This window comes from Lygodium microphyllum, chromosome 23 (assembly GCF_053477565.2).
Source record: "Lygodium microphyllum isolate KBCC chromosome 23, Lygodium_microphyllum_v1.1.10, whole genome shotgun sequence".
Lineage (NCBI taxonomy): Eukaryota > Viridiplantae > Streptophyta > Polypodiopsida > Schizaeales > Lygodiaceae > Lygodium > Lygodium microphyllum.
This window is the reverse complement of record NC_141157.1, coordinates 79951877-79964162: the sequence shown is the minus strand read 5'-3', so window position 1 is coordinate 79964162 and position 12286 is coordinate 79951877.

Below are 12286 nucleotides of genomic sequence, written 5' to 3'. Positions count from 1 at the left end.
TAGTCAAGACAATTTTCCTGATGAGAGTTTTGGAAAGAAGAGATATAATATGTGCTAAGAATAACTTTGAGAAACAAGCTAGAGTGTTTGAATGGTTTGAGCAATCAATAAGCCCATCTTAAGGCAATGAAAGTAAGCCATTGAGCGTGTTTAGATTAGTATTCTGTGCATGTTTGGATAGAATGACTACCAACTGTGTACTGAAAGTACTCTGTACATGGCTCCCTAATGCAATGAAGGTAAGTCATGCAGTATCTAATTCAAATAGAATATTATTAGTGCTTTTTTAATGCTAGATTAGAGTACATTTGTGTCAGGCAATTCTCCTGGACAACCATCGCTATATGTTTATTCTGTTCTCTTTCGCAGGATGTGTTGCAGAAAATTTCTAAGTTTTCATTTGCTGAAATGCAGGCCATGGGGACAAATGGAATTTTGAAGGAATGCTTCTTGTCGTATGGACTTATGGGAAAAATGGAATGATGAAGGAATTCTTCTTGTTGTATGGGCTTATGGACCTAAGAGTCTCGCAACGGCACAATTCAATACAAGTTAATGCAATCCACAAGCAATGCAACAAATAAAAAGTGTGTGAAGCCTGACCTGAAATAGTTGCTCATGCAGTCCTTCACAAGCTGCCTGACATGGGAATCAGGGCTCTTGGAGATGAGGGCGAACCGGAGGGCCTACACCTTGGCCTTCCATTGCAGCCAGACCTGAGCCAGCTGCCATGAGTCCTGGGCTTCCATGGGATCGATTAATGCTCAATGTGACGGATTGCGATGCCGATTAATGCTCGATGCGACGAATTGCGATGCCGAGCGTTGGATGTTGGACGCATGTAGTAGCAGAGCCCCTGCCCCATTGTTAGCCCTCGATTATGCACACACAATCTGAATGAGTACTCTCTTTCCTTTTTTTAATGTGAAGGTTCGATCACAAAGTATTTTGAGGTTCATGGAAAAATATGCTATTGGGCTCCAAAAAGCCTTCCCACAGGCTTCAAAAATTTGTCTTTCTAAGGAGCTTGTACCCCCACTTTGAAGACATGCTCTCTCCTCCTCATCTTTCTACATGTTGCAAGCACTTCCCTTACATTCTATCTAGATAGTAGATCATATTTGAGCATTCTTATTGGCCCAAATGGTGCTAATGTTAATGCCCTGATGGCATTCCATAGGTTTAATATGTCTTCATCCAGTACACCTTTGTCCCCAAACAATGCCATCTTCATCATAACCTCTACATTAAGGCCTGCAATTGTAATCCACCCTGTCACATTCTTTTAGACAAAGCCTACTTGCAAGGCAATGCCAGAGAACATGGAGAATTGACTCCCAAGATTGATGGCACATGACACACCATGCATGGATTTTTATAAACTTATTGGGCCTCTCCTTCATGTTTAGCTTCTGCATATACACCTTGCATAGAGGGGTGTTCAATTTGTTTATGGAGTACTAGACCACACTTTTCTAGTGCATTTCAGCCATATCTTCCAATGTTCCCTAGGGAAGATGGATCTCCACTCCATCTACTGCTGCTTGAGGAACACATCATTCTTCCTGAATTCCAAATGTTTCTTGTGCTTAGCTTGAATCACCTTTTTACCTCTAGCTATGACTTCCGCTTGAATTCCTCTTCGTATGAGTTTAAAATTTCTAACCATCTTCTCAGAATTTTCTTCTCCATGGCTTTGGAATTCTCTATCATCTTTTTTTGGGCCTACCCAATGCTCCTAATGATGATTTTTCCTTAGCATTTAAAATAAAGAAAATAGAGAATAAGGTATTTTGAATTTATTGTTTTGATCCTTTGTACCATTTAACTTTCTTTTCAAGTCTTATATTTCTTGAATATATCTTCTTTGAGTCTTAATATCAAGGTGCTCCTAATTTCCCATCAAGCAAAGTATGTTACAGATACATGAGGGATGCATGAGGAATACACTCCCAAGTTGAGTCTAATATGCTTCTTGACATGAGAGTCTAGGGCATAGCTACTACTTAAGATGGATGCTTATTGAAACCCAAAGCAACTTACTTGTACCCAACTTCTCAAGAGGATTACCACACAACCTACTTGTACCAAGCTTCTCAAGAGGATAGGTTGAGGAGTGTACTAGATAGCCTGCATGAACCAAGCTCAAAGGACTATGCTAGGGGACTATGTTCAGAGGACAATGTGGTGAACAATGCATTACATGAATTTATGCAATGAGGCTAAGTCTCCTCCTAGTGATCTAGAATTGTACACATGCTTTAGTCATTTACTAGAATTTCTTCAAGCTATTTTGATAGAAAAAGATATAGATAATTGCATGTTAGGCTTTAGATTTGCAAGCATTAATCACTACATAAAGGGCGTCATTAAATTTTTATAGTTGTTATCTTTAAGATAACACACAAATTCAGGTGTATCCACCTATAGGTGGTTTGGATCAACTCAAGCTGGCATTGACCATCCCTCTTTAATTGTTGGCCATTGCCCTAGTTACAATGTGGGAAACAAGAGTCCTACTTCACTTCTAGTGTCTTATACGATAATCTAGGCTATTAATCTCATTGGATTCATGATGCCAAAATTAGGCCTTTCCTGTGCATGTATTTTTGGTCACTAATGCATGTCACTTGGCTCACAGCATACATAATGTAGAAGATAATCAAATGAATTCCTCCATCATATGCTCAGTAATTAAGTCCCCAACCCAAACACATGCATGTTACTTGGCCTATGATAGATATGAACAATCGTAAAGGAGTGTTATAAACTTACTAGCATATAAAGCCCCCAACCCAAACACATGCATGCTTTCTTGATAAAGGGCATGCCTAAGCACAAGTTGTTGACATTGGCACCTTTAAATATCAACAAGTAACCTAACGATCCATTGTTGGTATGTTATTATAAAAGTGTAGTTAACTCATCAATATTCAAGGACTCAAATAATATTCCTAATTATTATCCTGAACATATCTCTTTTAATTTTTTGCATAACATTGATGGCACTCCATCTTTTAATCTTTCCCTATTATTCATTTCAAGCTTTAATTTTTTCCAACCTCACTTATGATTTGAAAAGTTTTATGAAAGTAATTTGGGTTTTATGAAAAGTTTTATGAAAGTAATTTCTTTGTTTCCATCTTGCTTTAACTTTGGCATCTCTAGGATTTGGGTTCCTCCTTTTGAGGGTTGTTTGTTTTCTTGGATTTACCCTTCTCAATCTATGAGCTTTTTTCTTTTTACTTCTTTTGTGACTATGTTGCATGAAGTTCTTCCTTATCTTCACTCTTTTCTCCTTGGGCAATTCTTAGCTCCATTCCTTTGCAAAGCACCCACGTTCTTTGCATATAAAGCATGTAACCAAGAAGAGAGAGAATTCTACATTGACTAGCAACTCAATCACATTAGGATCATTGATGCCAGGAGGCATATTCCACGGTGAAACAAGAGTCCTACTTCACTTCTAGTGTCTTATATGATAATCTAGGCTATGGATCTTCAACCTTCATTAATCTCACTGGATTCATGATGCCAAAATTAGGCCTTTCCTGTGCATGTATTTTTTGTCACACTGTTACATGTTACTTGACTCACAACATACATAATGTACAAGATAATCAAATAAATTCCTCCATCATATGCTCAGTAATTAAGGTCTGATGCTAAAAATCTTGAAAACACCCAAATTCTTTAGAATCAAGCAACTACAGCTCCAATTTTACTACTTGGAAGCCTAGATCCCTTAGCAACTTTGCTAACTCATTCAATCTTAGGTAAATGAGCTTGCTTTTGCTCACATTAGTCACAACCCCAGATAGATCTAGAAAACTTTCATACACTTTCATCAAATACATCTACTAGTTGCCTCTCTACTTGCACAATATTGATAAGTTATTGTTGGCAAAGAATTGGGAGACCAAGTGTCTTGTTAATGGTATAGGAAGCCCCTTGCTTACTCCATGTCACTCAGCAAATTGAAACCACCATAAGAAAATTTTGCTGCACTGATTGAAGCTGAATGATCATCCCATGTCTCGATGACATAAAAGTTCCTAAATTCAAAAATCAAGCGTGCTCAAAGAAGTACTCTATAAGACAAACTCTTCAATAGCATAAGACAGAAAATATATCTACCTCCAAAACATGAACTTTGAAAGTGAATTAAATGACCACCATGTTGACAAAGGAATGATAGACTATGAATGTACAAGTCACAATAGCTGCATAAATCCACAATGTCTAAGACATGCAAAAGCATAACTGAAGTTACAATGATCTTCATTTAATATTGGCCACTGGCACACCTTGAGCATGAAGATTGTAGCAGAGTTTCTCAAAAGATACAACCAACCTATGCTGCCTTTGAATAATCTATTGTCAACCGGCTTATGGATGTATGGTACGTTCCAAACTCTGGATGAGGTTGCAAAGCTCAGCAATTTGGAGGCGACAATCTGGAGGCAATCAACATATACAACAGGAACTGCATCCTTCTTGCTCTGCAGCTTCGCACCATCTGGTTGCACATAAGAAGGTGAATGACCTTGGCACTTGGTTCAAAGAGAGTGAGAAGTGGAAGAGAAAAAATGTTGATCCCCTTGCCGATAAGGCATCATCTCACAATAGCCCCCCAAAAATGAAGTTGAGCCTCATATATATCCTACTGAATTTGGAGGATCATGTATTAATAACTCCATCTAATGTTTAGAAAAGCTACCCAAATTATTAGGTCCATCTAGCCATAGATGATTGGTCATTAGGATTGAGGTATTCTCACGTTCCTTGATGGGATTTATTTTACTTATCTAATTAGCAAAGGTACCATACTATTACAACATAAAAAAGTAGCTTCCTTTTATTATCATGTTACATAGGGTCCATTAACAAAACATCTAGCACATGACAAACACTTTGAAAAACAACATTCTATTGCACAAAAGATAATATATAAAAACACAATTCCATGAAGTAGTATAAAATCCATCTCCCTACAGAGAAAACAATTGTCTAGCCTAGGATATGAGCTTCCAACCCCATAAGATTGGGTTGTATGTGATTACACTACTTCTGTCTGTCAAGATTGTGGGAGAGAAGGAAGGAGTCTCACTTGTAGCTTTCTTGCTTGCACAATGGGGGAATACACACAAGGGTGGAGGCTGAAAGATGTTTTCCTCTTCTTAGTTGTGTAAGCCAAAAGAACTCTAGTACAAAGAAATAGAAGAACCCTATGTATGGGTCTCAAACCAAACTCAACTAACTAAGGTGGCATACTAACTGAGCCACGAACTAGAGTAGATAAGGATAGCTATCATGTAGCTATTATTCATGGGCGGTCTACCAACCGCGTCTGCAACTGACACGTCGGTGACATAAATACACAACGGTCACCCTGGCGTATCACGAGTGGAGCTCGATATCTCAACACTCCCCCTCGAGCTCAATCCCAATTCCTGCACACCAAGCAGGTCTCTGAACTTGTGCAGCTTCTCTGCATCCAATGCCTTCGTGAATATGTCAGCTACCGGATCCTCTGTGCTGACATAAACTAGATCAATAAGACCTAGTAAAACCCTCTCTTGCACATAGTGATAATGCATCTCAATGTGCTTTGTTCTAGCATGATAGACTGGGTTATTTGCCAAGTGTATACTACTCATGTTGTCACAATAAATGACAACTGGCCCATCTGTAGACTGATGCATATCATAAAGTAGCTTATGCAACCAAGCTACCTCACATGCAGCCATTGCTGCACCCCTGTACTCAGCCTCTGTGCTTGACAAGGCAATTGTAGGCTATTTCTTGCTGCTCCAAGTGACTGCAGCACTCCCAAAAGAGAACACATATCCACTGGTAGATCGTCTATCAGAAATACTACCAGCCCAATCAGCATCAGTGTATCCATGCAGCTGTATCTGAATCCCAGTCTCATAAAATAGTCCATACTGCAATGTGGACTTCACATACCTGAGTATGCATCTAGCCGCATCCAAATGTGGTTTCCTTGGAGCCTGCATAAATTGACTTACCAATCCAACAACATAGCTCAAATCTGGCCTGGTAATAGTCATATAAATCAAACTTCCTACTATGCGTCTGTACATAGTAGGGTCTTCTAGAAGCTCACCTGTATCTGTGCTCAGCTTCACATTCTGCTCCAAAGGAACTGAAATAGGCTTACAGCCTGTCATCCCATATTTGGACAGCATGTCCAATCCATACTGCCTCTGCAAGAGCTGTATCCCACTTGGTGATCTAATCACCTCAATGCCCAAGAAATATCGTAGCTCTCCCAAATCCTTCATCTCAAACTTCTGCTTCAATAGCATTTTCACATGAAGGATATCTTCATCACTGTCACCTGTCATAATCAAATCATCAACATAAATGACAAGTAGCATAATACCTTTCTCTGTTTTTCTCACATAAAGTGAGAAATCTGCCTTGGAAATCTGAAAGCCAATAGTGACAAGATACTGTCCTATCTTGTCAGACCATGCTCTAGGTGCTTGCTTCAAGCCATACAAGGCTTTCTTCAACCTGCAAACAAACTCAGGATGAACAGCATGCACATAACCTGGTGGCTGCTCCATATAGACCTCTTCTTGCAAATCACCATGCAAGAAGGCATTCTTTACATCCATCTGATGTAAAGACCATCCCTTTGATGCAGCCATAGCAATGACCGCTCTTACGGTTGCCATCCTTGCAACCGGACTGAATGTTTCTTCATAGTCAATACCATATGTTTGTGCATACCCCTTGACTACTAATCTTGCCTTGTATCTGTTCACAGAACCATCTGCATTGTGCTTCACCTTATAAACCCACTTACAGCCAATTGCATTTTTACCTTTAGGCAAAGGTACCAATTCCCATGTAGCATTTGCTTCCAAGGCATCCATTTCTTCATCCATGGCTTTCTCCCATTTTTCTTTTCCCATGGCTTCCTCAAAAGAAGTGGGTTCTGGTTCTTGTATCACTTTAACCATATATGCATAGTGAATGGCTGTAAATCCATCATATTTCAGCCTATCCACAGGATACCTAGCTCTCGTAGACCTGCGCAAAGTAGGTTCACTCCCAGGTGCTCTCAAAACATCCCTGGTCTTCCTTACTCCAGGTGTAACAATAGAAGGAATACCCAACTCATCATCAATGCTCTGTTCTGAGCCACTGGATTCACCATCCACATAAGAGTGACCTGCATTCACATCAAACATGGGCTGATCAACCTTCTCTTTTCCTTTTCGTGATACCTGCATACCACTATTTGTATTGCTTTGAGAAGATTCTGCTGATCTCAATCTGCCTGTTCATGGCGAAGAATGTGAACCACTGCTAGAGGACGCTCCAGGTCCACTAATATTTTGTGACTGCTGCTGTGAATTCTGTGTAGCATTACCATTTTGTGCATCTACATCATCAATCACATTTACTGGTTTATACCAGCTACTCATCTCATCAAAAACAACATCTCTGCTCACTGTAAACTTACGAGTAGAAGGGTTATAGCATCTATACCCTTTTTGCTGCAGAGAGTAACCAATAAAGATGCACTTCTCAGCTTTTGGATCCAACTTGGATCTCAACTCATCTGGCACATGTACATAGGCAATGCAACAAAAAATTTTCAAATGAGAAATATCTAGTTTCCTACCAGTATACCTCTCATCTGGAGTCATTCCATATTGCTGCAGTGGGAGTCCTGTTCATTATGTAGACTGCTGTAGTAACTGCTTCAGCCCAATAAAAATCTGGCAGGTCTTTTTCATTGAGCATGGCACGAGATACCTCTCCAATATGCATGTTTTTCCTTTCTACAATTCCATTTTGTTGTGGGGTATGACTGCATGAATATTGCTGCTTTATGCCATGCTCCTGCAGGAACCTTGCAAACTCATTTGAGAGGTACTCTCCCCCTCCATCTGACCTTAGGCATTTTATCTGCAGACCTGTTTCTTTTTCAACCATCGCTATAAGAGTTTTGAAATGCCCAAAAACTTCACTTTTCTTTTTCATAAAATACACCCAAACTTTTCTACTATAGTCATCAATAAAACTGACAAAATAATGACAGCCTCCAAGAGATGCAACTTTAGTTGTCCACACATCAGAGTGGATTAATTCCAATGGCTTCTTACTCTCTTGAACATGTCTAGGAAATGGTTTCCTTGCCTGTTTTCCAAACTGACAGGCTTCACATACCTTATGCATTTCTGCAACCTTGAATTTGGGCAATCCTACAACAATATTTTGGGCCTGCATTGATTTAAGTCGCTGTACATTAACATGACCAATGCGTTTATGCCAGATATCAATATCTGCAACTACACCGGTCCCATGTGCAAACATTGCTGCACTCAATTCAGACATGGCTGCATCCAATGTAAACATTCTGCCCTTCTTATTTCCTTTTGCTATCAAGCGACCTTTATTTTTCATATCCTCAACAAAGCATCCATGAGGATTAAATCTGACTTGCAAGCCCTGCTCAACCATTTGACCGACAGAAACCAGATTCTTGGTGATATTCGGGACATGAAATACATCGGACAGGTATTTCTTTTTCCCATCCTGCATAGACAAAGGAATTTTTCCAATCTGCACAATAGGATGTGCAGTATCATCACCAGTCTCCACAAATCCTAGTTTTTCCATTTTTCTTGCATCCTCCATCCATTCTGCATGACCTGTCATGTGGTTTGATGCACCTGAGTCAACATACCATATATCATTGCTTTCTTCTGTACTTATCACAGAATTGTTCATGTGCTGCACCATAAACAAGTGCTCATTTCTGTCATCACCCTGTCTACTAGAAGATGGATAATTCCCTTGTTGCAGTTTTCCATTCATGATGTCATTCTGCTTTTTATAGCAGTCTTTAGCCATATGACCCATTTTACCATAGTAGTAGCATTCAACATTACTGTTTGCATTTTGGCCTCTTTGCCATCCACCACGACCTCTTTGGCTCCCCGTGCCTCTAGAGTTACCACGTCCTCCTCCATAGGACTGGTTTTCTTGAGTTTGCTGCATATTCTGATTTCTACCACGGCCTCCAAATCGGCCTCCTCTACCTTTGCCTCTACCTCTTCCAGCATTTGAGTAGAAGACAGTTTCTTTTGAAGTTCCTCCTGAAGAAGATGCACCACCATTTCTCTGCTCCTCAGAAATTAGAAGAGCAATCAACTCCTCAAAATTAGGAAATCTTTCACGAACTGAAATGGATGTCCGAAACTGTGCATAATCCTTTCCTAGACCATTCAAGGTCACAGAAACTAAATCATCATCTTCCACTGGCGACCCAATGGAAGCAAGTGCATCTGCAATCTTCTTCACCTTCATGTGGTAGTCATTGATGCTCATATTTTCTCTTTGCACATTATGCAACTCTTACTTGAGCTGCATTTTTCTGGCTTGAGTATTTGTGCTGTACTTTTTTGACAAAGTATCCCATGCCTCCTTTGGCGTACTTGCATCCTGAATATGCACAATCATAGAGTCTGAAATACTGATAGACAGCCAGTACATAACTTTCCTGGCTCTCTCATACCATGCTTTGAATGCCTGCATTTGCTGTTGATTGGGAACATCAGGAAGAACTGGTTCTTCTTCATTTCCTGCAACAAATTCCCAATATCCTTTTCCCATAAGGAAATTCGTCATTCTAAACTTCCATGCTTGGAAGTTGTTCTTGTCAAGCTTTTCAGTTACAATCTGTGAAAGAGAATCAGACGCCATTACAGAATCCTGCAAAAAATTCTGTCACTGCAGAGAACACAGCTTCAGCCTCACAAGGGCAAATCTACAAAACTGACGAAAGTGGTATTTAATCACACAGTCACTTCCTAGTGACGATTTTGCATATACAAGAACCAAGGATGATTCTGTAACTCCCAATGTCTCTGCACACGAGCATACGATGCAATATCTGTGGTAACTTTTCACCGACCTGTAGAACAGTGGTCGCACAGTATAAAACAGGGCTTTTTCCTGAGTGCGTGCATAAAACTTCCGCCTCCAAAACAGGCCCCGAAATGGCCTCAAACCCAAAAAACAAGGTCGCCATGGGCTAAAGCCCTCTCCCGCAGCATATACTGCCCTCTTGCTTCACCGCAAAGGGCGTCTCAACCTGAGACAATGCACTCCTGCAATTTCTAGCTGTGCTACCTGCAGAGATCTGCTCCCAAAACAGAAAATGAAAGTAACACTACTCCTCTTACCAGAACATCGTGAGCTTGGCTTGCTTTCTTGAGCTCCTTACCACGAACAAGGCTCTGATACCATGTCAAGATTGTGGGAGAGAAGGAAGGAGTCTCACTTGTAGCTTTCTTGCTTGCACAATGGGGGAATACACACAAGGGTGGAGGCTGAAAACTGTTTTCCTATTCTTAGTTGTGTAAGCCAAAAGAACTCTAGTACAAAGAAATAGAAGAACCCTATGTATGGGTCTCAAACCAAACTCAACTAACTAAGGTGGTATACTAACTGAGCCACGAACTAGAGTAGATAAGGATAGCTATCATGTAGCTATTATTCATGGGTGGTCTACCAACCGCGTCTGCAACTGACACGTCGGTGACATAAATACACAACGGTCACCCTGGCGTATCACGAGTGGAGCTCGATATCTCAACACTGTCAACAACACACAGTAGGGAACTTATTAACTTAGAGCCATGATAAGCTTCCCTCAGCATTAAAGGTATCCTATATAATAGGGTCACTTGGCCTTTTGCCTTCTCAAGCACTCATGTAATCAAAAACACCTATCTCCTAAAAGATCATGGGATCCCAACCCACTAGTGAGTATTTTGGCATCTTATAGGATGCTAAGGCATATTGGGATGGAAATGCCAATGGCTTGAACTACAATGATAAAAATTTTGTCAGATTGTTCCATGAAAAATAATAATTTTAGAGAATAATTTCAAAATATTTGTTATAATTAGACAAAATGATAATTTCATAGAGTAATTTTAAAATATTCATAATAATGTTTTTTGGGGCCATAAATATAGTCATTGGGATATGATCTTCACAAGTATATATGAATGGTCTTGCTAAAAATTCATGTGTCTATTATTTCTAAGGGTAGAGAAGGGATATGATAGTGCTCATGAATTTTCTTGAGTTGTTCCAAGATTTTTGGGAGCTTTGAATTACCTTTAAGGCTTGACTTATAGGAATAAGGGCTAGAGCAAGTTAGGAGGGATTAGAGGGTAGCATAAATAGACTTATCATGGATGTTACACTTGATGTTTGTTATGACCACAAGATGATACTAGCCAAATAGGTGCCTATAGGAGAAGTTGCTACACAAGATTGCACACATCATAATTTTTGAATTGCCAAATGCATAGCATGATTAAAATCCTCATGGAGAGTACATTAAGATCCTCTAGGGGTTCAGCCTCTCTTGTAGAGATTCAAACCTATGGTTTTTTACCCAACATGGAAGGTTTAAGATGTATAGGAGAGAATAGCCCAACATGCTTTCCTCCCCTCCTTGCTTTTTATAATACTCTATTTTAATATTGGCCTTGTTGAGCATGTTCTTAGCACAAAAAGCATGCTTTTCTTTTAGCTCTCTTATTTTTTCTCAAAAGATAAATTCAAAATTTTTCCAATCTTAATTTGTTCTTCTTTTCCTCTTGTTTTTTCCTTTTATTATGATGCACTTTCAATGTTCCATTGAGAATTTGCGAGAGTTTCTACATTGTTTGAATTATTTCACCTACCTTTGAGATTAGTGAGAATTTGATATGCTCCCATCGATACTTTTCTATGGAATTTCTCAACTTCAAACCCTAATAAAATGAGAATATCCAATGAGGATTTCTTTGTTTTGGAGCACTAGTTCTTTGTAAAGGTAATATACTTCCACCCTTGTAAGGCTATTTAGGTGTAGCCTTCTTGTTATTCAAGTCACCTCATAGTGAACCTTAAAGTAGCTTCCCATCTATCATGTTGCAAGCTTCCACATAGAGCTAGCTACAATAGTTGGAAATCACTAGAATTCTTGGTACTTATATTTTTGTGTTAAGACATGAAGTTTATAAGTTTAGTGCTAGTTTGAAAGGTGATAATATTTCATCATACAACTAGCAATGTAGTTTGCTTCATTTTCTATAGTCACATGTTTTGGGCAATGCAATTTAGCTTTTTCTCAATATGGCTACGTGCTTTGCCTTGGTGGTTATTTTTTTCCATGTGCACTTCCATGACCAATATGGTCATGCACTTGGTAATGTGCTTTCCTTTTTAATATGGCTAT